The 22,436-nt window shown below is 35.9% G+C and overlaps 1 protein-coding gene across 4 annotated transcripts in view; it reads right to left on the reverse strand.

Moving 5' to 3' along the window:
* STAG1 (stromal antigen 1) overlaps nt 1–22,436 on the reverse strand; it is a 393,362-nt gene that overhangs the window by 332,716 nt on the left and 38,210 nt on the right. Inside the window, exon 1 of one of the 4 annotated variants that reach the window (XM_038570962.1) lies at nt 21,613–21,758. The exons of 2 other annotated variants lie outside the window; for them this stretch is intronic. The gene's annotated coding sequence lies outside the window, so the exon portion shown is untranslated. Of the gene's footprint in view, nt 1–6,475; nt 6,670–21,612; nt 21,759–22,436 lie in introns of those variants that run through there. One more of the 4 variants, XM_038570964.1, reaches the window with a different exon arrangement.

Below are 22,436 nucleotides of genomic sequence, written 5' to 3' on the forward strand. Positions count from 1 at the left end.
CACTGCCTATGTCTGTGCCTCTCTCTCTGTGTCTCTCATGAATAAATAAATAAAATCTTTTTTATAAAACAAAATAAAATAAAATGTTTCAAGACTCAACTAAACACTAGCAAATTAAACTTAGGAGCATATTAAAAGAACTGCACACCATAATGAAATAGGAATTATTCCTAAAAGTAAAGATGGCTCAACATCTGAAAATCAATGTAATGCACCACAATAAGAGAATGTCATCTCTACACCCAACATAGGGCTTGAACTCACAACCTGAGATCAAGAGTCACATGCTCTACTGAGTCAGCCATGTGCCCCTCCTACACTCCCAGGATGAAAGGAAAGAATTATATGACCATACAAACCGATGGAGTTAAAGAATTTTTAAAAATTCAACACCCTTTCATATTAAAAACACTCAACAGAAGAAGAAAAAAAAAAGGAAAACACTCAACAATAAGGAATAGGAGGAACTACATTAACATAAAAAGACCATATATGAAAAACCCATAGCTAACATCACACTCAATAATGAAAGGCTAAAAATTTATCTAAAATCTGGAAGGTGTTAAGGATGCCTACTTTCATCACTTCTATTTAACACAGTACTAGAAGTTCTAAGTAGCTGAAGCCACAGCAATTAGGCAAGAAAAAGAAATAAATGGCATCCAAATTGGATAAGAATTAAAACTGTTTGTAGATGACATATTATATGTGGAAAATCCTAAAGATCCTACAAAAAAATTTTTACCACTAATAAAAAAAATTAGTAAAGTTGTATGATACAATATCAGTACAGAAATAGCAGCTGTGTTTCTATACACTAAATGTGAATAATTTGAAATTAAACTAAGACAACAATTTCATTAACATCAAAAAGAATACTTAACAATAAATGTAATAAAGGAAGCAAAAGCCTTGTACACTAAAAACTACAAAATGCTGCCAAATGAAATTAAAGGTGGTATAAATTATCCAGCAATTCTACTTTTGAGTATATATCCAAAAGAACTAAGAACAGCGTTACAAAGAGGGATCTGTACACCCAAATTCAGAGCAGCGTTATTCACAATAGCAAAATGCAGAAGCAACACAAATGGATGGATGAATGGATAATGATGTGGTATACACATCAGTGGAATAGTATTCACTCTTAAAAATGAATGAAATACACATGCTACAACATAGACAAACTTTGAGGACATCATGCTAGGTAAAATAAATCAATCTCAAAAATATAAATATTCACAGGATTCTACTTATATAACCTAGGCTGGTTAAATTCATAGAGGCAGAAAGGATGGTGGCTGCCAGTGGCTGCCAATGGCTGCAGGGAGGGGAAAAAAATAATTGTTTAATAGGTATCTAAGTTTCAGTTTTACAACATGAAAAGAATTGAGATTGGTTGTACAAGAATGTATATTTCAGTAGTGTTTCGTATTTTCACATTTCAAAATTAACATGATAAATTCTTTGTTATATGTATTTTAATACAATTAAAGAAAAAACAAGTCTACAGCTAAACTCACACTTAATGGTGAGAAACCAGAAGTTCTCCTGCTAAAATCAGGACAAGGCAGGGATGTCCCTTCTCGTCACTCTTTCTCAACACTGTACTAGAAGTCCTGGTTAATGCAATAAGACCAAAAAAAGGAAATTAAAGGCACATAGAATGGGAAAAATAAAACAAATGTCTTTAACTGCAGATGTCAGGACTGTCTGTATAGAAAACCTGAAAGAATAGGAAAACTCCTAAACTAACAAACAATTACAGCAAGGTTGCAAGAAATAAGGTTAATGTTCAAAAGCCAATCATTTTCCCATATGTCAGTAATGAACAAGTGAAATATAAAATTAAAACACAATACCATCTACATTAGTACCCAGGAAAAAAAAAAGACAGATTTAGGTATAAATCTCAAAAACTTTAGATAAGATCTACGTAAGGAAAACTGTAAGACTCTGATGAAAGAACTCCAAGAACCAAATAAATGAAAAGATAATTCCATGTTTGTGAATAGGAAAACTCAATATTGTCATGATGTTAGCTCTTCTCAACTTAATCTATAAATTCAACACAATCTCAACCAAAATCACAGCAAGTAATCTGGCAAGTATACCACAAACATTCCAAATTTTCCATGGGGAGGCAAAAGACCCTGAATAGCCAACATAACATTTAAAAAGAATAAACTCAGGAAAATGACACTACCAACCTTTAATTAAGATGATATAAATCTACAGTAATCAAGATACTATTTATTGGCAAAAGAACAGTAAACTAGATTAATAAAACAGTATACAGACCCCAGAAAAAGACCAACAAATACAGTCAACCAACCTTTGACAAGAGTAAAGGTTATACAATACAAATGGAGAAAACGAAGCTTGTCAACATTTGGTGCAAGAACAAATTAAAGTACAATTCAGGAAAGAAAACTGATAAATTTGACAACGTTAAATTTAAAACTTCTGCTTTGCATAAGACAGTGTCAAGAGAATAAGCAAAGCCAAAACTGGTAGAAAATATTTGCAAACAAATATCTGATATAGGACTGTATCTAAAATATACAAAGATTTCCTAAAACTCAACAGAAAAATAAACAATCCAATTAAAAATTGTGCAAAAGATCTGATCAGACAGCTCATAAAAGATACAAAGGTGGCATATAAGCATACAAAAAGATACTCAACATCACATAAAACAAGATACTAACACATTTATTAGAATAGCCAAAATATAGAACACTGACAATATCAAATGCTGATGAGAATGTAGAACTATAGGAACTCTCTTACACTGCTGGCAGGAATGCAAAATGGTACAGGCACCTGGAAGACAATTTGGCAGTTTCTTACAAAACTATACATACTCTTACCATACAATCCAGCAACTGAAAGTTATCCGAATGAACTGAAAACTTATGTTCACATAAAAACCTACACATGGATGTTTATAGCAGCTTTATTCATAACTGCTACAACTTGTAAGTAACCACCATGTCCTCAGCAAGTGAATACATAAAGGTATTATTCAACAGTAAAAAGAAATGAGTTATCAAGTCATGAAAAGATATGGAGGAAATTTAAATGCACATTACTGAGAGGAAAAAAGCCAACTGAAAACACTACATACTGTAATTCCAACTACATGGCATCTGGTAAAGACAAAACTATAGAGAACATTAAAAATATCAGTGGTTGTCAAGGGTTAAAGAAGGAGAAGAGATGAATAGGCTAAAGCACAGATTTTTAGGGCAGTGAAACTGTTGTTGTATGTGTATGACACTATAATAGTGGATTCATACCATTATACTTTTGTCAAAACTCACTAAGTACAAGAGCAAGAATGAACTAGGATTCATCCTAATGTAAACTATGGACTTTGGGTGAAAATGACATGTCGGCATAGGTTCACTGAATAGAAACAATGAACCACTGTTGCTAAGGACAAAGCTGTGTATGCATGAGGGAAGAAGGGGTTATATGTGATCTCTGCACTTTCAGCTCAATTTTGCTGTGAATCTAAATTGCTGTGAAAGGGAGGGAGGGAGGATGGACTGATAAACACAACATGAATGAATCTCAAATGCATTATACTTACTAAAAGAAGCCAAAATGAAAAGATTACATATTAGCTGATTCCATTTTTATGACATTCTGGAAGAAGCAGAACTACAAAGTGAGAAAAGACATCAGGGATTGTCAGGAACTTAGTTTGGAAAAGGAGCTGACCACACAGGGACATGACAGAAGTGTTAGGACTCCTACACTGTGATTCTGGTTGATGGTTACACAAACGTTCCATATGTCAAAACTCATGAAAGAGTAAATTTTACTGTTACCTCAATAAACCTGACAGAAACACTTGTTTTCTTTAACATCTCTGAGGATATTCTTTTTGCTAAGTTATTATTTATAGTATTGGGGATTTTTCAGTATAAATGAACTCTAAAGATTTTAGCCTTATGAATATAATGAATATAGTAATATTCTTCTTGCTTTAAAAATTAAGATTCAGAGTTTACCACACTTAACAGTTTTTACTTTGAAATCTATTACATTTTCTATATTCCTTATGGACTTGTTTTTTTAATATTACATAGTCTCCAAATTAAACAGGTGGTTTACATCCTCAGAGTACAGTTCTCAAAGTGTGGCCTCAGGATTAGTAACAACATCATCTGCCAATTTATTAGAACTACAAAATTCTCAGGCTCCAACCCTGACCTACTAAATTACAAACTCTCCATTTGGAGCCCAAAAATCTCCATTTTAAGAAGTTCTCCGGGTAATTTTAATACAGTTTAAAACAGTACCCACAACCCAGACCAATTAAATAAATTCTCTTGGGGTGGGATTCAGCCATCAGTATTTTTTAAACTCTCCAGATAATTCCAGTGTATAACCAAGATTGATTTTTATTCAGTAAGTCTTAGATAAGCATCAGAGATTTTTAACAAGCAGCTGTTGTTTCTAATGGCAGTTACCTAAGGACCTCTGGTTTAGAAAATAAGCATCCAATCACAAATACTGACAACCACCTATGACTGTGATAAACTTCATTTACATGAACTCTTTGAAATTAAACACAACCCAGACACTTTAAAATGTGGAGTTATGCAACTAAGAGGAATAGAAAATGAAGGGACCAAAACTTCCTCAGTTTGACTGCATTCCCTGGATGTGTATCTTGTTTAACAGAAGAGTTATAGCATATATTTATAGAAACTGAACTATATATGAAATGTTTAAATAAACATGGGGTAAATTTAGTGCAAGTAAGATATCTGCAGTCATATATCTTTTATGATATACACATAACTATAGAAATAATCACTAGACATTTAGCACTAATACAAGTCTTGTTTGTTTCAATTTTTTTAAAAACATTTGAAGTATAAATGATCATTGAGCCAAATGTCAACTTTTGCTATAAACAGCTTATCTTGGCATTACTCTTTGCAAACCTTAGAAACTAAGATAAATTTTTATTTGAAATTTTAATATTATAAGAGTCCACTTTTAAATCTTTTTTTAAAGAGAGAAGATGGGAAGGGCAGAGGGAAAGAGGGAGTCTTAAACAGGCTCCACACACTATGCAGAGTCTGATGTGGGACTCAATCTCACGACCCTGAGGTCATGACCTGAGCCAACAAGCCACTGAACTGAATGAGCCTCCCAGGTGCCCCTAAACTTTTTTTTTCTTTTTTCTACTTCCCTCTGGCTTTCCATTTTATGACCTTTAGAAGTGGACTATGTATGTATATATAACAAGCATCTTTACATATGTATCACTTGATAGCTTACAAATCACTTTCAGATACATTCTCTTAGCCCTATTAATACTCATCATTAATCAATTTAGAGAACAGGAAACTAAACGAGCTACATGATTTGCTCAAAAATCAAATAAGCAACAAAGTCGAGGTTTAAGCCTAAACTCTCCTACCTCTCAATGCAATTTTATTAGATTAATTCCTAAAGACCAGTGATTGAGCCCTTACTTTAAGACTTATTCCTGGAATAGGGGATCCCTGGGTGGCTCAGCGGTTTGGCGCCTGCCTTCGGCCCAGGGCGTGATCCTGGAGACCCGGGATCGAGTCCCACATCGGGCTCCCTGCATGGAGCCTGCTTCTCCCTCTGTCTGTGTCTCTGCCTCGCTCTGTGTCTTTCATGAATAAATAAATAAAATTCTTTAAAAAAAAAAAAAAGACTTATTCCTGGAATAATAGTTGCAAAGTAATTCTTAAGGTAAACCCCTACTTCCTGAAGATATAATTTTCTCTTCTTGGAATACGTATATCATAAAATAGTAAATAACTTTGTGGAAAATACACTTTCCTCTTGTTATTGTAACCTACATAAAGCTTGGGAAATCACTACTTCAGGAAATATAGTCTTCTACAGAACTGGGGTTCTTTGTAAAAATCTGTTGGGACGCCTGGGTGGCTCAATGGTTGAGCGTCTGTCTGCCTTTGGCTCAAGGCGTGATCCCGGAGTCCTGGGATCAAGTCCCACATAGGACTCCCTGCAGGGAGTCTGCTTGTCCCTCTACCTGTGTCTCTGCTCTTTCTGTGTCTCTCATGAATAAATAAATAAAATCTTTAAAATAAATTAAAAATAAATAAATAAAAATCTGTTGTGAGGGATCATTTTAGAAGGTTTAAGAATAATAAATGCTAGCAAATATGTTGGTCCCATGGAGACTCAGGTAAAAAAAAAAATCTTCATTCCTAAGCTTCTGTATTTAACAATTTAATTATATGGGCTTTATTTAAGAATCAAGAAACTGTTTCCTATTTTGTTCACTTTAACATCTGAACAGAAGTGAACTACCTATTTTAGAAAATACTTTTGTGTACTTGTGCTTACAGTTTCCACAGCCTCTAGATTTGCTTATCAGTTGTCTTACTACAGAGATCAAACCACATAATTGCTCCTATTTAGAAAATTAGTCAATTGCATTTTCTCATCATACCTTGACTATATTGGTCTGATGCTCTTCAGTGTTTTTCAGTGTCCTTCATAACTATGTTCACATCCAACAAGACAAGAACTTTAATTCCTAAATGCTGTTGACTTGCCTCGTGACCATTTCCAAAATGCCATTTAGCCTTTCCTAATTTTATGAGTTTGCCATTTTTCACCCTATTTCCTGTGGCAGACAAAAAGTAGAAAGAAGGATATAAAAAGTTTTGTAAATCTGAACAAAGTTCACCAAACTTACTAAGTATACTAAATTAAATAAATATATCAGAATAGTTTTAGACCGAGCATGCTAAGTGTGGGCCATCTTTCACAGACCTAGGAATCAACAGATATCAAGTCTATCCCAACAATAGGAGACTTACTAAAAGATGAGCCATGGGATGAATTAAATCTTTGGCGTTGGAAGAGGTAGTTTATATAGGAGTTTCTTAAGTAACTCATTACTTAGTTTCAAAGTAGGTACCAAGTGGCAATTCAATTCAGTACCCATATTTTCTGTTAAGTCTATTCCTATACATAGGAGCAATTTTTTCTTCTTCAGTTAGCTTTCATTTAAAATAACCTACGATGCCCTGAATATATTTTGTTAATTAAGATCATTATGATGATTTCTTTCACTTTCACAAGATACAGGATTTTTATTATGAAAAGTCCCCATCATGGTTTACATCCATACTTTCACTGATAATATAAGCTATAATTTTCCTGAATAAAAAGATAAACGAAAATTTCCCAACATCTTCAGAAAAAGATAAAAGCTACCTTTCAAGCATTAAATCTGCACACACATACAAGAGTGGAGTTTAAAATACAAAAAAAAGGGGTTCCCTGGGTGGCTCAGCGGTTTAGCGTCTGCCTTTGGCCCAGGGCGCGATCCTGGAGTCCCGGGATCAAGTCCCACGTCGGGCTCCCGGCATGGAGCCTGCTTCTCCCTCCTCCTGTCTCTGCCTCTCTCTGTCTCTGTCTCTCTCTCTCTATCATAAATAAATAAATATATATATATATAAATAAATTTTTAAAAAAATAAAATACAAAAAAAAAAAGGAGGAGGAAAGTAAAAAATCTAGGCAGAGTGTTCAAAGAAGAATGGTGTGAGAAGTATCTAGAACTCATGATTTTAAGTGGTAACAGCTGCAGTTCATGCCAAAACTGGCTTTCTAATGGTCACACAGTACCAGTTTTCTGTGAGCTAAACAATTTTATCATTGCACAACTACTTGATATTTTAAGGTCAACATGTCAAATTACATTCACAAGTTCTACTTTTGTCTTCAAAGGTTACAAAGCTCTCTTTTTTATTTCTTCAACATTTTATGTCAGAGTAAACTTATCCTTGAATTTGATTAAACTAATAAAGGAAGGTAACTGTCAACTGCAAAGAAAAGAAAGTTATGAGTGTCACTTAAAATACACTTAAAGTCTATTAAATAACTGGTATTTTCTTTTAAACAATGAGCTTTAGGAAGCTTTACAAATGGTTAAGTATGATGAAATATTTACAAATGGTCAAGTGTGACAAAACAGTAATATACTATTTTTTATCCATCAGATAAATTAAAGATTCATAATAGTGTTGGCAACACTCAAACTAAAGGTGGGAATATAAATTACAATCTTTTATGAGAGCATATTTGGCAGATCTAGGATTTTGACAGGAATATACTTGAGCAACACAAATCTACACCATAACTGTATATTGAAGGAATAGAAACTAGAAATAAACTAAATCTCCATGCTACACAATGCATGGACATGTCAGCCACGCATAATAGATCCATCTGATGGACTTACAATGCAATTGCTATATAAGAACAAAATCCATACACAGTAACATGAAAGATGCTCAAGATTTCAAAGTTAAAAGGTGTAGAAAAAGATGTATAGTATAAGCCTTTACTATACCTAGTCCACAAATTTGGTGGCTTAAAACAACAGAAATTTATTCTTCACAGTTCAGGAGGCAAGAAGTTCAAAATTAAGGTACAGCCAGTGCCCTGCTACCTCCAAAGGCTCTAGAGGAAAATCCTTCCTTGTCTCTTCCAGGTTTTGAGGGGCTCCCAAATGCTCCTTAGCTTCTGGCCTGCCTAATTTCAATCTCTGCTTCCATCTTCACAGCACCTTCTCCCCATGTCTACTGTCATCACATGACCCACTTCTCTGTGTCTTCTAAGGACAACTGTCACTGGATTTGATGCCCACCCTAACCCAAGATGACTTTATCTTCGAATCCTTAATTATATGTGCAGAGCCCCTTCTCCAAAAGTCACGTTCACAGGTTCCAGAAGTTAGGACTTAAACATATTCAAACCTACACGGCCCAGTTATATCTTGTTTTTAATTGTATGTATGTATAAATATACATTTCTAAGTAGCTAGAAAAATTAGTATGGAAGGATACAGACATGCCATTAACAGTAGTTACCTCTTCAGAAAAGAGGTAGATAATAATAATAAAGTGAGTAAAGTGAATCTCATACTCTATTTTATAGATCTCTGGAAAAAAAATAATGACCATCTACTTTTCCATTATCCTAGACAACCATGTCACCCATGGTGAAATTCTTGTCTTCAATCCTCCAACAAAGGGGATCCCTGGGTGGCTCAGCGGTTTAGCGTCTGCCTTTGGCCCAGGGCGCGATCCTGGAGTCCCGGGATCAAGTCCCACGTCGGGCTCCCGGCATGGAGCCTGCTTCTCCCTCCTCCTGTATCTCTGCCTCTCTCTCTCTCTCTCTCTCTCTCTCTCATAAATAAATAAATCTTTTTAAAAAAATTTTTTTAAATCCTCCAACAAATTTTTTCCTATTTTTGCTCAACTTCCTGCTTCACTGAAAAAAAACTTGTCTGGAGCCCATGTTGTACTCTAGATACTACCCTATTTTTATTATCCCATTTGTAACAAAATGCCTCAAAAGAATGGTTTATACTTTTTATTTCCAACATCTGTCATCCCATTCCCTCTTAATCCCACTATAAGGCATTTTCTTCATTATGGCACCAAAAAAGCTACTCAATATCGTCATTAACTTCTTGTTGCTAAACCCAATGATCAATACCCAGTCCTCATCTTAACTTGATCCATCAGTAGTATAGTCAAAACTGAAAACATTTGTTGGCTTCCATTTCTTCTAGCTGTGCTTCTTTGCTGGTACCTTTACTGGATCCTCCTCCTCCTCCTCCTCTCCTCCCCAATCATTTAAGATTGGAGTACAGATCCAAGCGCAAAATAACCCATGGTGGTTATTTTTTTTTTAAATACTTTATTTATTTATTTATTCATGAGAGACTCAGAGAGAAGAGAGAAGGCAGAGAGACATAGGCAGAGGGAGAAGCAGGCTCCATGCAGGAAGCTCAATGTGGGACTTGATCCCAGGACTCCAGGATCATGCCCTGAGCCAAAGCAGTCACTCAACTGCTAAGCCACTCAAGCATCCTCCCATGGTGCTTTTTATACTTACACTCAGTCCCTACAGATAACCCCTAGTCTTACAGTTTTCAATATCATCTAAAATGACGATCTCAATTTTATATGTCTAGCCTAGAAATATTTCCTAAACTCTTGGTTAGTATTATACAACTTCCTACACTGCCATCACCACCTGATACCTGCAAAGCTCTTTTCTCACCACCAGATATCTACATCAGGCATTTACTCCTTCAGGTCTTTGGTTCTCAATGTTTATTGTTATCATTATAATAAAATCTGCAACCTTTCACCACCCAACAATTCTTAATCCTCTTACCTTGTTCTATTTTTTCTTTTACAAGAATACTTATCAATTCTCATTTATTTATGCTTACTTATTGTTTATACTATACCCTCCTCCCCAACCTGAAATGTAATTTCCATTAAGACAGAGATCTTTGCCTTGTTTACTTATGTACAATAGAGCCTGTCATCTGGTTAACACGTTTGAATCAATTTTTTATTTAAAAAATTTTTAAATAAAAAGGTCACTCCTGGGGCACCTGGGTGGCTCAGTGGTTGAGCATCTGCCTTTGGTTCAGGGCATGATCCCAGGGTCCTGGGATTGAGTTCTGCATCGGCTCCCCACAGGAAGCCGGCTTCTCCTTCTGCCTAGGTCTCTGTCCCTCTCTCTCTCATGAAATAAAGAAAGAAAAGAAAGGAAGAAGGGAAGGGGAAGGGGAAGGGGAAAGGGAAAAGGAAAGGGAAAGAGAAAGGGAAAGGGAAGGAAAGGCAAAAGGGCTATACCTCATTCTATCTTTCATAGTTTATTTGCTACCCAGTAAGATTCACTGACCACTTCTATTTTTTTTTCCTAAAGCTAGCGGGTCAAGTCCTTCTCTGTAATACATCGTTCCATGTCACATCTCCTCTCCCAAACAACAATCCATTTCAGTTTTAAGTAAACATATTTTAAAACTCCCATCCTTCACCCTTATTATTTTAAAACACTCTTGCTCAGACTCCAGCCAAATTATTTTCCTCTATTTGACAGATTTTTGTATTAAATACTGTAATGAATAATTATATCAAGTAGTTTAAATTTAATTGAATCATAGTTGACATACACTAATTTCAGGTGTGCAACAGTGATAGAACAAGTATATACATTTTGATATGTTCACTACAAGTGTAGACATAATCTCTGTGACCATACAACACTATTACAATACTATTCACTACATTCCTTATGCTGTACCTTTTATCCCCATAACCTATTCATTCCTTAACTAAAAGTCTGTATCTCCCACTCCCCTTCACCCATTCTGCCCTTCCCCCCACCCCCTTCCCTCTGGCAACTATCAGTTTGCTCTCCATATTTATAGGTCTATTTCTGCTTTTTGTTTGTTCGTTGGTTTTTTGACAAAAGACTTTTTTTTTTTTTAATTTATTCATGAGAGACACAGAGAGAGGGGAGAGGGGGAGAACGGGAGAAAGAGAGAGAGAGAGAGAGAGAGGCAGAGATACAGGCAGAGGGAGAAGCAGGCTCCATGCAGGGAGCCTGATGTGAGACTCAATCCTGGGTCTCCAGGATCAGGCCCTGGGCTGAAGGTGGCACTGAACTGCTGAGCCACCCAAGTTGCCCAACAAAAGACTTTAGTTTGTTTTTTTTTTTTTTTCTTTTTCTTTTTTAACCTCTTTTTTTGGTAAATAGGTAGGAAGCTGATGCAGAATAAGTCCACTGGGTAGTTTTTTTCCAAATTGTAAAATATCTTCCTTTCTATACTGACCATATATGTTTACATATTCTGATTTACCAGAGAGAGGCTATAAATGGACATATGCTTTTCAAAAAACACCCCTAGGCATTTTTGATATAATACAACCCCAATAACCACTGAACTAAAACAGACGAAATAAACAATGATAGCTTGTGATTCATAATCTTTAAGTCTCTACATCTAGGCTTTTCCTTTTTTTTTTTTTTTTTCCATCTAGGCTTTTCTAAATGAAAAATACTTTCAGAGAAGCCAGTAAGGAGTTAATAGCAAATAGGTTTGATTACTCCTAAGAAATAATAAGGACCTATCAAGTAGCCACACTATGTCTACATGTGAGCACCTTCAAAATTCTATGCTTGTTACCATGTTATATCCTCCTCCATTCTTCTCACCTGCTAATGCCTATAAACTTACTTTGGAATATTCAAAATTGCACTGCAATTGCAAAATTTATTCTTCCTTTTCTCAGATATGGTACTATGTTCTTCAACATGCCTATAATATGACAATGCCCTTGTAGGTCCTCTCCTTTTTAGCATACTTCCCAAACTGTTTTTTTCCTCTGTCTAGAATAAACTTTTACTAGAATTGTTATTTATAGAAAATGATTTTTGAGTGCTCACGCTATCTCCACTCCTATCTTGAGCAATTTAGAAGACTTAAGAAGGATCTGTGGGTTTCTAACCTCAATAAACTGTTTTCAATTGAGTTTCAAACTCAGTTTTTCCATCCGTTAAATGGGCATACATAACTAAATTATTTCAAAAGCCCCTTCCAATTATAGAATATATGATTCTGTTACTTATAACAGGATTAATAGCAAGAAATTAAAACAAGAAAAAGTTAAAAAAATAAACGTACTATCTCAAATATTTTAAGTAGACATAACAATCCTTATCTTGAGTGATTACATCTAAAAAGGTTTAAGTATATTTTATTTTTAAAATATTCAAGTTGTCCAGAAAATATATTAAACTTTTTGTGAAAACTGATTTTTCTCCTTTAACGTTTTATTAGTTCCTCATTAAATCCTAACCTCCAGTTCATACCATACCAGTATTCTATCCTCAAATGTCTATGTATGTATACATACAGTTGACCCTTGAACAATTCAAGAATTAGAGACAGCACACCTCTTACCCTCTCTCACAAAGTTAAAAATCCACATATAAACTACTGAAATGAACTGAAGCTTTACCAACAATATAAACAGTTGGTTAACACATATTCTGTACATTATGTGTATTATATTCTGTAGTCTTAAAGCTAAAGAAAGTGCTCGGAAAATCATAAGGAAAATACATTTACAATATTATGTTGTATTCACGGATACTGTAAGTTTATGTCATCTGTTTACAAGATGAATCATCTGTCAGTACCTAAATCAACATCATCTTATATGATACAAAACACTGTTAATGTTTTAGTATTATTAATACTAGACATCAAAATGAAAAGATATTGTGAAAAATAAATTCATATTTTTTATAGATATAACAATTCTTCACTAATAACAAAAAAGCAACAGTATGGTTTCTTCATGATAGCCTAGCATAACCAGTGCAATTGCTTCATGGTAGCTTAGTCTATACATTAGCAAATGAATCATTATAAAACTGTTATGAGGGGGATCCCTGGGTAGCTCAGCGGTTTGGCGCCTGCCTTTGGCCCAGGGCGCGATCCTGGAGTCCCGGGATCGAGTCCCGCGTCGGGCTCCGGGCATGGAGCCTGCTTCTCCCTCCTCCTGTGTCTCTGCCCACCCCCCCCCATCATAAATAAATAAATAAATAAACCTTTAAAAAATAAAACTGTTATGACATACAATATTAGTCATGTGCATAACATATCACTGGAAACATTAAAAAAAAAACTACTTACCTGTGATGATAGGCTGACATGCAATTTCTCCAATTACAAGACAGAAACATATTGTACAGTAATGTAATTCTTTGAAAGAAAGTTTTACAACAGTAGGGAAAGTAACACATTATTAATCTGATATTAAATATCACTAACCTTATACCTATGAAGCACAGACTATCCCTTTCTATACAAGTCTTGTACACAACGTTCTACACAATGAATACCAAGGCAATAAGGATGACACAAAAGCATCTCACACAGTTCCTGCCATCCACTTTCAATGGTCTAGTCTTTCCAGACTTTCATGCTCTTTCAGGATTCTCTTCCACAGTATTAATGATCCATTCTATAAAATGCTGTGAATAATGAGCTTTAAAGGTTCTTATGACTCTCTGATCTAGAGGATGAATTAGAGATGTGTTTGAGGACAAGTAAATCATTCCAATGCCATTGGTGTTCAAGTCATGGCATTCTGGGGTGGCCACAGGCATTGTCCAATATTAAAAGAACTTTAAAAGGCAGTCCCTTACTGGCAAAGGTATATCCTGACTTCAAAAACAAAGCATCAATGAAACCAATCCAGACAAAGGATTCTCACTATCCATACCTTTTCTTTTTTTTTTTTTTTTTTTAAGATTTTATTTATGAAAGACACAGAGAGAGAAGCAGAGAGAGAAAGGCAGAGATGTAGGCAGAGGGAGAAGCAGGCTCCAGGCAGGAAGCGTAATGTGGGACTCAATCCTGAGACTGAGGGATCACGCCCTGAGCAAGGGACAGGTGCTCAACCACTGAGCCACCCAGGCATCCCCTATCCATACCTCTTGTTGTACAACCAAGACTGGCAGCTGATAGCTCTTTCCCCTTCAAGGGTTCACAGGTAAGGACAGTCTTGAGATCAGTTAAGTTAGCCTATCCCCTCCTGCCTTAAATCCTGGTGCTTGTTGCTTTCCTTACTAATAAATGTCCCTTGCAGCTTCCACCACCCCTCCCTGGAGAATAAGGCATTACTGTTTGTATTAAAAATCTGTTCAAGCAGTTTTCTTTCTCCTCAATGATTTTTTTTAACGCATCTGGGAATTCATCTGCTGTCTCTTGGTCAACAGAAGCTGCTTCTCCTATTCTCTTGACATTTCTTAAGGCAACCCATTTTCTTAAATTATCAAACCGTCCTTTGCTGGCACATTAAATTCTCCAACTTCAGATCCTTTACATTCCTTTTGTTTAAAGATGTTATATAATTACTTCACTTTTTCTCAAGTCATATTAGAATCTATATAGATGAATCATTTTTACAATAATAATGCATAAAACTGCATTTTCAATACAAAATATTTTGCAAAAAGTGCAAGATTTTCACACCTGCTGGTGTAAGTACAGCAACAACTTCTGTAAGTTTCCTTTTTACTTCTTTTATTAAACAATGGCCTTTATGCTAGAATCATTTATATTGAAATGGTGGGGAACTCAGATGCAGACTTCAATCTACAGTATATATCAAGCAATTCAAATACTTTTTGTAATATAATAACTCTTCTCTGCTGCTTGGGACCACTTCCAACATCACGAGTGGCACTTTGAATGGGTCCCATGGTGTTATTCAAAGTTTACGGTGTTGCACTGAACACGACAAAAAAACACACGAGAACAGCAAGAGATCACTATTTTTACTACAATATGCAATTTACAGGAAAGATGATCTGCTCACGTAGAGATGATTAATGTCACCTAGTGTTTTAAGTAAATACTCACAACACTTGTGCTCACTACAATAGCAACATGAGGTCATTACGAAATTATTACAATAGAACCGTTATGTACCAGTTAATTTTATGCAGTTATCACTTAATACTGCATTTTTATGTTTGTTTACATTTCTCTTGACTGCAATTGGCACCAACTATGGTCTGTATTTGTGTCCATAAGTTTTGACAAATTTTAACTTTTTATCATAGATTCGTGCATATTTTATGGTAGCAAAAGAAAAAATAGATGAGTATCTACATACACTTTATGCATTCATGACATACCTCACATTTTCTTAACTTTTTCAGTAATTCTAGGCTACATGGTTCAGAAGCAAGCTTTTTTTTTAATTTTCTAATATCCGTATTGGAAAAAAAAATCAGCATATAAGTGGATCTATGCAGTTCAAACCTATGTTGTTCAAAGGTGAACTACGTAAAAAACCTTACCAAAAAAGAAGCGCTACTTCAATGAAAACTTCAGTACCTAATATCTCATCATAGGAAAAAAGTCCTACACAATAAGTAGTTCTTCATTCTACTTTTTCAGGCAAGTCCTAAAAGTCATTATATGTCATTATCAAAAGCAGCTCAGTAAAATAAAAAAGCTGGAAAGACCTGAACTTATTTTCCTACCTCTGTGACTTAACACCTAGTATGGTGTTCACATCCCCTTCCCCCACCAAATTAATACACTTAACCTCCCTGAGCATCAACTTTTTCAAATGAAAAGCGAAAATACCTACCTCACAGGAATGGTATGAGGATAAAAACAGATAATCTAATGCATCTTTTGGTATTCTAAGAATACAGCAGTAGCTCAATAGAAAGTAGCTACCATCGTTTTACAAATCCATTCTTTTTTTAACCCTTTGAAACTTCAAATGCAGTATATTAATTAACATCATAAAAAATGAAGATCTATTTCTTTGCCCTCAATTTTACTACACGAGTTAGGTTTTATGGATTCAAATGTAATATGGCTATTCTTTTACATTAATTTAAAATAAAATTCATTGGGCACCTGGGTTGTTCACAGTGGTTGAGCATCTGACTTTGGCTCGGGTCATGTTCCCAGGGTCCTGGGATCAAGTGCCGCAATCAGACTCCTAGCAGGGAGCCTGCTTCTCCCTCTGTCTATGTCTCTACCTCTCTCTCTGTGTCTCTCATGAATAAATAAAATCTTTAAAATAAATTTAAAAAACAAAATAAAATAAAAATCACTAATAGTTAAAATTATTTCCAACAAATATTGGCCAATATTAAATATTAAATCAGCAAATATAACTTTGTAACTTCAGTTATATGATCACTCAAAATAAAACTTAAAATTCACTTCAAGGGATCCCTGGGTGGCGCAGCGGTTTGGCGCCTGCCTTTGGCCCAGGGCGCGATCCTGGAGACCCGGGATCGAATCCCACATCGGGCTCCCGGTGCGTGGAGCCTGCTTCTCCCTCTGCCTGTGTCTCTGCCTCTCTCTCTCTCTCTCTCTGTGACTATCATAAATAAATAAAAAAATTTAAAAAAATAAAAATAAAAATAAAAAAATAAAATAAAATTCACTTCAATTATTCAGGCTCATTCACAGGCTTTCGCCAGCAAATTGTTTAAATAAAATGTCAATATACTTGACCCTTGAACAACATGGGGGTCAGGGCTCTGACTTGTACAAATATCCACATATAACTCTGACTCCCTAAAACTTGAACTACTAACAGCCTACTATTGACCAGATGCCTCACCAACAACATAAACAGTCAACGAATACATTTTTGTTGTATTATTACCTAGTGTATTCTTACAATTAAAGCCAGAAAAAAAGAAAATACTAAGAGAATCATACTTTAAAAGTAATAGTTAATACATTTACAGTACTGTCTTTATAAAAAAAAATCCACATAAGTGGACTGCACAGTTCAAATTCCTATTGCTCAAGAGTGAACTGCATATAAAAGTAAAAGTTAAGATGACATCACAGAAGATGGCAGAGAAAGAATCTCTAAGAATCAGTCCCACCACTGAAACAATATTGAGCTGGCAAGAACTATGAGAATCAATTATTTTAGAACTCTGGAGTCTAGTCAAACAATTGCCCTAACACAAGAGCGCTTAATGAACAAAGAGGCTAGTAAATTTTGATGAATTTCTATACTTTGTGTAGTAGCCACCATTCCCCCCAACCAGCAGAGAGACAAACACGTATAGGTATGGCAGTTTACATTCCTGGTGAAGCTTACTCATGCTAGGGTGGACAAAAGGGGCTTCATGTCTTCCAAAAAATGGGGTTAAGTGTATCTGCCTGGTAAATAACTGTGGGACTACCACAGAGGCCAGCCACTATTTCAATTCCATTGGCTAAAGTGGCTTCCTGGGCAACATCTGTTAAAGAAATTTAAGACTTTTTTTCCCTTTCTTTTCTAGATCCAAGCACTCAAGGAACTATCAGGTCACTGCCTGACCACAAAGATAATAAAACAGAGGTTTCAGTAACACATACAAACAGTAAAGTGGCAGTAGTTCTTACCAGTAAACACTATACATGTAAAAGGCTTAAACTCATCAGTTAAGACAAAGATTGGCAAAACTGATTTAAAATATGATCTTCTAATATGCTCCTTATAAGGGACTTACCACAGACCCAAAGACACAAATAGCTTGAAAACTTTTAAAAATGACAAAGAGGGATCCCTGGGTGGCGCAGCGGTTTGGCGCCTGCCTTTGGCCCAGGGCACGATCCTGGAGACCCGGGATCGAATCCCACGTCAGGCTCCCGGTGCATGGAGCCTGCTTCTCCCTCTGCCTGTGTCTCTGCCTCTCTCTCTCTCTCCGTGTGACTATCATGAATAAATAAATTTAAAAAAAAATAATAAAAATGAAAAAGATCTTTCATGCAACTAGTAACCAAAAGAGAACTGGTATGTTGATATCAATAGCAAACAAAATACATTTCAAGCTAAAAATTGTTATAAAAAACAGACACTGGATATTGATAAAAGGATTAATTAGACAAGAAAATAACAATTATAAGCAAGCGAAAAGCCCCAAAATACAAACGCAAACAAGGAGAACTGAAAGAAGAAACAGATAGTTGGATAATGATACTTGGAGATTCAAAAGGCACACTCTCAGCAATGGCTGGAACATCTAGATAGAAGACCAGTAAGGAAAGCAAGGACCTGAACAATACTATAAGTTAACTAGATATAACAGACATGTACACAACATCCCACCCGAAAGGAGAATATACACTCTTCTCAAGAATACATTCTCAAAGATTAACTATATGTTAGGCAACAAAATAATCCTAAATAAATTTATATTCACTGAAACCTACAAAGTATTTTCTCCAACCACAATGGAATGAAACTAGAAATAACAGAAGAAAACCTGGAAAATTAGCAATATGAATCCACTCTTTTTTTAAAAAATATTTGTGTGAGAGAGCACACATGCACATGCATGAGCAGGATGGAGGGACAGAGAGAGAGAAGCAGACTCCTTGGCTGAGCAGGGAGCCCAATGTGGGACTCAATCCCAGGGGATCATGACCCGAACCAAAGGCAGAGGCTTAACTGACTGAGCCACCCAGGTGGCTATTAATCTACTTTTAAATAAAAAATAGTTCAAAGAATAAATCTCAAGGAAAATTAGAAAACAAGTTGAAGCTAATGAAAATGAAAATACAAATGTTACCAAAACATTAGGATATAACAAAAACAATGCATTAAAAGTAATTTATAGCTGTAATTGCCTATATTAAAAATGAAGAATTACCTCAAATTGATAGCCTAACTTTATACCTAAAGTAAGTGCAGAAAAGAGCAAACTAAGCCCAAAGCCAGCAAAGAGCAAACTAAGCCCAAAGCCAGCATCAAGAAGGAAATAATAAAAACTAGAGCACAGATTAATAGAAAATAGAAAAATACAATGAAACTAAAAATTAGCCTTTAGTTAATAAAAAAATAAACAAAATGCAAATAAAGAAAATCAGAAATGAAAGTAAAGACATTAGTCCCCCCAACCCCCACACCCTTATTGTTTTCTGCTGTTTCAATTACCTGTGGTCAACCATGGTCCAAAAAAGCAGGTGATCCTCCTTCTGACTTATCAGAAGATAAATCGTAGCCTAATGCTACGTCACAATAACTGTCATTCACCTCACCTTGTCTCATCACTTAGGCATTTTATCATCTCATCATATAGGCATTTTATCATCTTATCGCATAGGTATTTTATCATCTCATATCATTACAAGAAAAAGGTGAGCATAGTACAATAATATATTTTTAGAGACCACATTCTCATACCTTTCATTAGAGTAGATGGTTATAATTGTCCTATTGTACATTTATCATTATTGATCTCTTACTGTGCCTAGTTTATAAACTAGGTATATCACAGCTGTGTATGTATGAGAAAAAACATATTATATGTAGGGTTGACTATAAACTATAATTTCAGGCAGTCACTGGGAGTCCAAGAATGTATTCCCATGGATAAAAAGAAGGACTACTGTACTATCAGTCTCTCATATGGGTATTAAGTCTCTCATATGGATATTAAATTATACAGTTTATAAAAAACTGTAAGAGAATAACACTATGAATGATTATACACTTACAAATTAGATAATCTAAATGAAAAGGACAAATGTGTAAAAACACTGAAATTACCAAAATGATCTCAAGAAGAAAAAAAACCTCAACATGCCTGTAACAGGAAAATCAATAATCAAAAACTTCCAAAGAAAAGCTCAGGTCTAGATGGCTACATTGGTGAATTCTACCAAATATTTTAAAAAGAACATTGGAGGTGGTTCAAGATGCAGCGTGAGAAGATCTTAAATCACCTCCTCCCACAGGTACAAAAAAAATCTACAGCTACATATAAAATTACCTCTGAAAAAGATCTGAAAACTAGCTGAACAGCTCCTCTACAACAAAGGATAAAAGGGCTATGACAAGACCTGAAGGATAGGCATAGTCTCCTCTACAATCCTACCCTGAGCATGACAAAATACAATCAGGAAGGATCCTACAAAGAGAGTTGCTCTCTGAGAAGTGAAGGACTTGTGATCCACAACAGGCACCTCAACTCTAGGGATCTTCACCAGAGATAAGCCCCTAAAATGCCAAGCTTTGAAAACCAATGGGGCTTATATCCAAGAGGACCAGAAGGGCTATAGGGAACAGAGACTTCACTATTAAAGGGCTCACACAAGGATTCATTTGCCCTGGGGGCGAGCATAAAAAGCGGTTTGAAAAAGCTCCTGAATCATAACTGAAGATTCATTTGCTAATATTAAGGCATCTGCCAAAGGAAAAGGAGACTGTTAGAACTCCCTTGACGGTAGAGGCACTGACAGGCATCATTTTTGCATAGTCCTCATACATTGCTAGCACCAGTGCTAGCAGGAGTCATATTTACACTCTCCCTCTAACCTGGTAACATTTCTAAGTGCGCCCTGCTCCCACAAAACCCTCACTACCCTGCCAAAGCCAGTGGCTGTACAAAGCTCACACAGGGTATGCTCTTTAATGGCTTGCCCTAATGGCCAGGGAGAATTGTGCTTCAGGCCTCAGTGGGTCTGAAACAGAAACACAGATCTTGGCACTTTACCAACCACAGAGCACTGCACAGACAACAGAAGAAAACACATCCCCAATCTTCCTGTGCAGAGATCTACTTCCTTATACTGAAGCTTCAGCTAAAGAGCATGACTCAGAATTTCCCCTCACAAGGAGGCTATAAATGTGCTCTCAGGGAACACAGACCAGTGGACACCATCTCTGCATTCTCCCCTGGCCTTTCTACACCTTGCCAGTACTTCCCACAAGAGCTCACATTCTCCAGGAGCCCTGATTTTTACAACTGTCAACCAAGAGGACACATACAGACTCCCTGGTCTGGAGTCCAGCATGACAAATGCCATCCCACTGGACTGTATATATCTCCGATAAATTAAAAGCTGCTGCCTGCCTACAGGTCTAGTTTCTAATTAGCCTGAAACTAGAGGCAGAATGAGATCCCTCCCTCTGGAATACTCGCAGATGTTGGCACTTCCTCAACAACTGGACCTATGAAGAATAAATCAGGCAGCTTAGACAATTACAAAGACTAAAGAAAGCCAAGAGCTAGGGCAAGTTTGTTTAAAGGATAAGATTCATCTCCTACACAAGGCCACTCCTTCAGGACTGTGAGAGATAGCTGTTTTGCTTAATACCCAGACACAAACACAGAGAGTCAGACAACAGAAAGAGGAGGAATATGTTCCCAACAAAAGAACAAGATAAAACCCCAGAGAAAAACACTAATGAAATGGAGATACATAGTTTACCTGATTAAGAGTCCCAAGTAATGGTTATTATGATGCTCAGTGAACTCAGGAAAAGAATCAGTGAAAACAGCAAAAACTTCAGCAACAGACAGAGAACATAAGGAAGTACCAAAGTCCCAAATCTGAAGAATACAATACCAAACTGAAAACTACAGTAGAGAAGTTCAACAGTAGACTAGATGAAGCATAAGAAACAATGAGCAATCAGGAAGTCAGGGCAATGTTAACACACCAAAACAGGGGAGAAAAAAAAAAAGAATTTTAAAAAATGAAGTTAGCTTAAGGTACTTCAGGACAACATTAGGCAGAATAACATTTCACATTATAAGGATTCCATAAAGAAAAGAGAGAAAAGGGCAGAACACTTACTTTAAGAAACAGCTAAAAACTTCCCTAACGTGTGGAAGGAAACAAATACCCAAATCCGGGAAGCCCAGAGTTTCAAAGAAGATAAACCTGAAGAGACCCACAACACAATACATACAATTAAAATGTCAAGACTTAAATATGGAGAGAATTTCAAAGAAGCAAAAACAAAAACTTCTTATATACAAGGGACCCCCCCCCCAATAAGACTATTAACACATTTCTCAGCAGAATCTTAGCATACCAAAAGGGAGATGCATAATGTATTCAAAGCACTGATGGGAGAAAAAACTTCCAAGAATATTTTCCCAGCAAAGTTACCATTCAGAATTGAAAGAGAAGGGGTTTCTGGCTTGCTCAGTCAGTAGAGCAAGTGGCTCCTGATCTCAGGGTTGTTAAGTTCAAGCCCCACACTGGGTAAGGAAATTATTTAACAATATAAAATATTTTTTTAAAGT

This window comes from Canis lupus, chromosome 23 (genome assembly GCF_011100685.1).
Source record: "Canis lupus familiaris isolate Mischka breed German Shepherd chromosome 23, alternate assembly UU_Cfam_GSD_1.0, whole genome shotgun sequence".
Taxonomy (NCBI): Eukaryota; Metazoa; Chordata; class Mammalia; order Carnivora; family Canidae; genus Canis; species Canis lupus.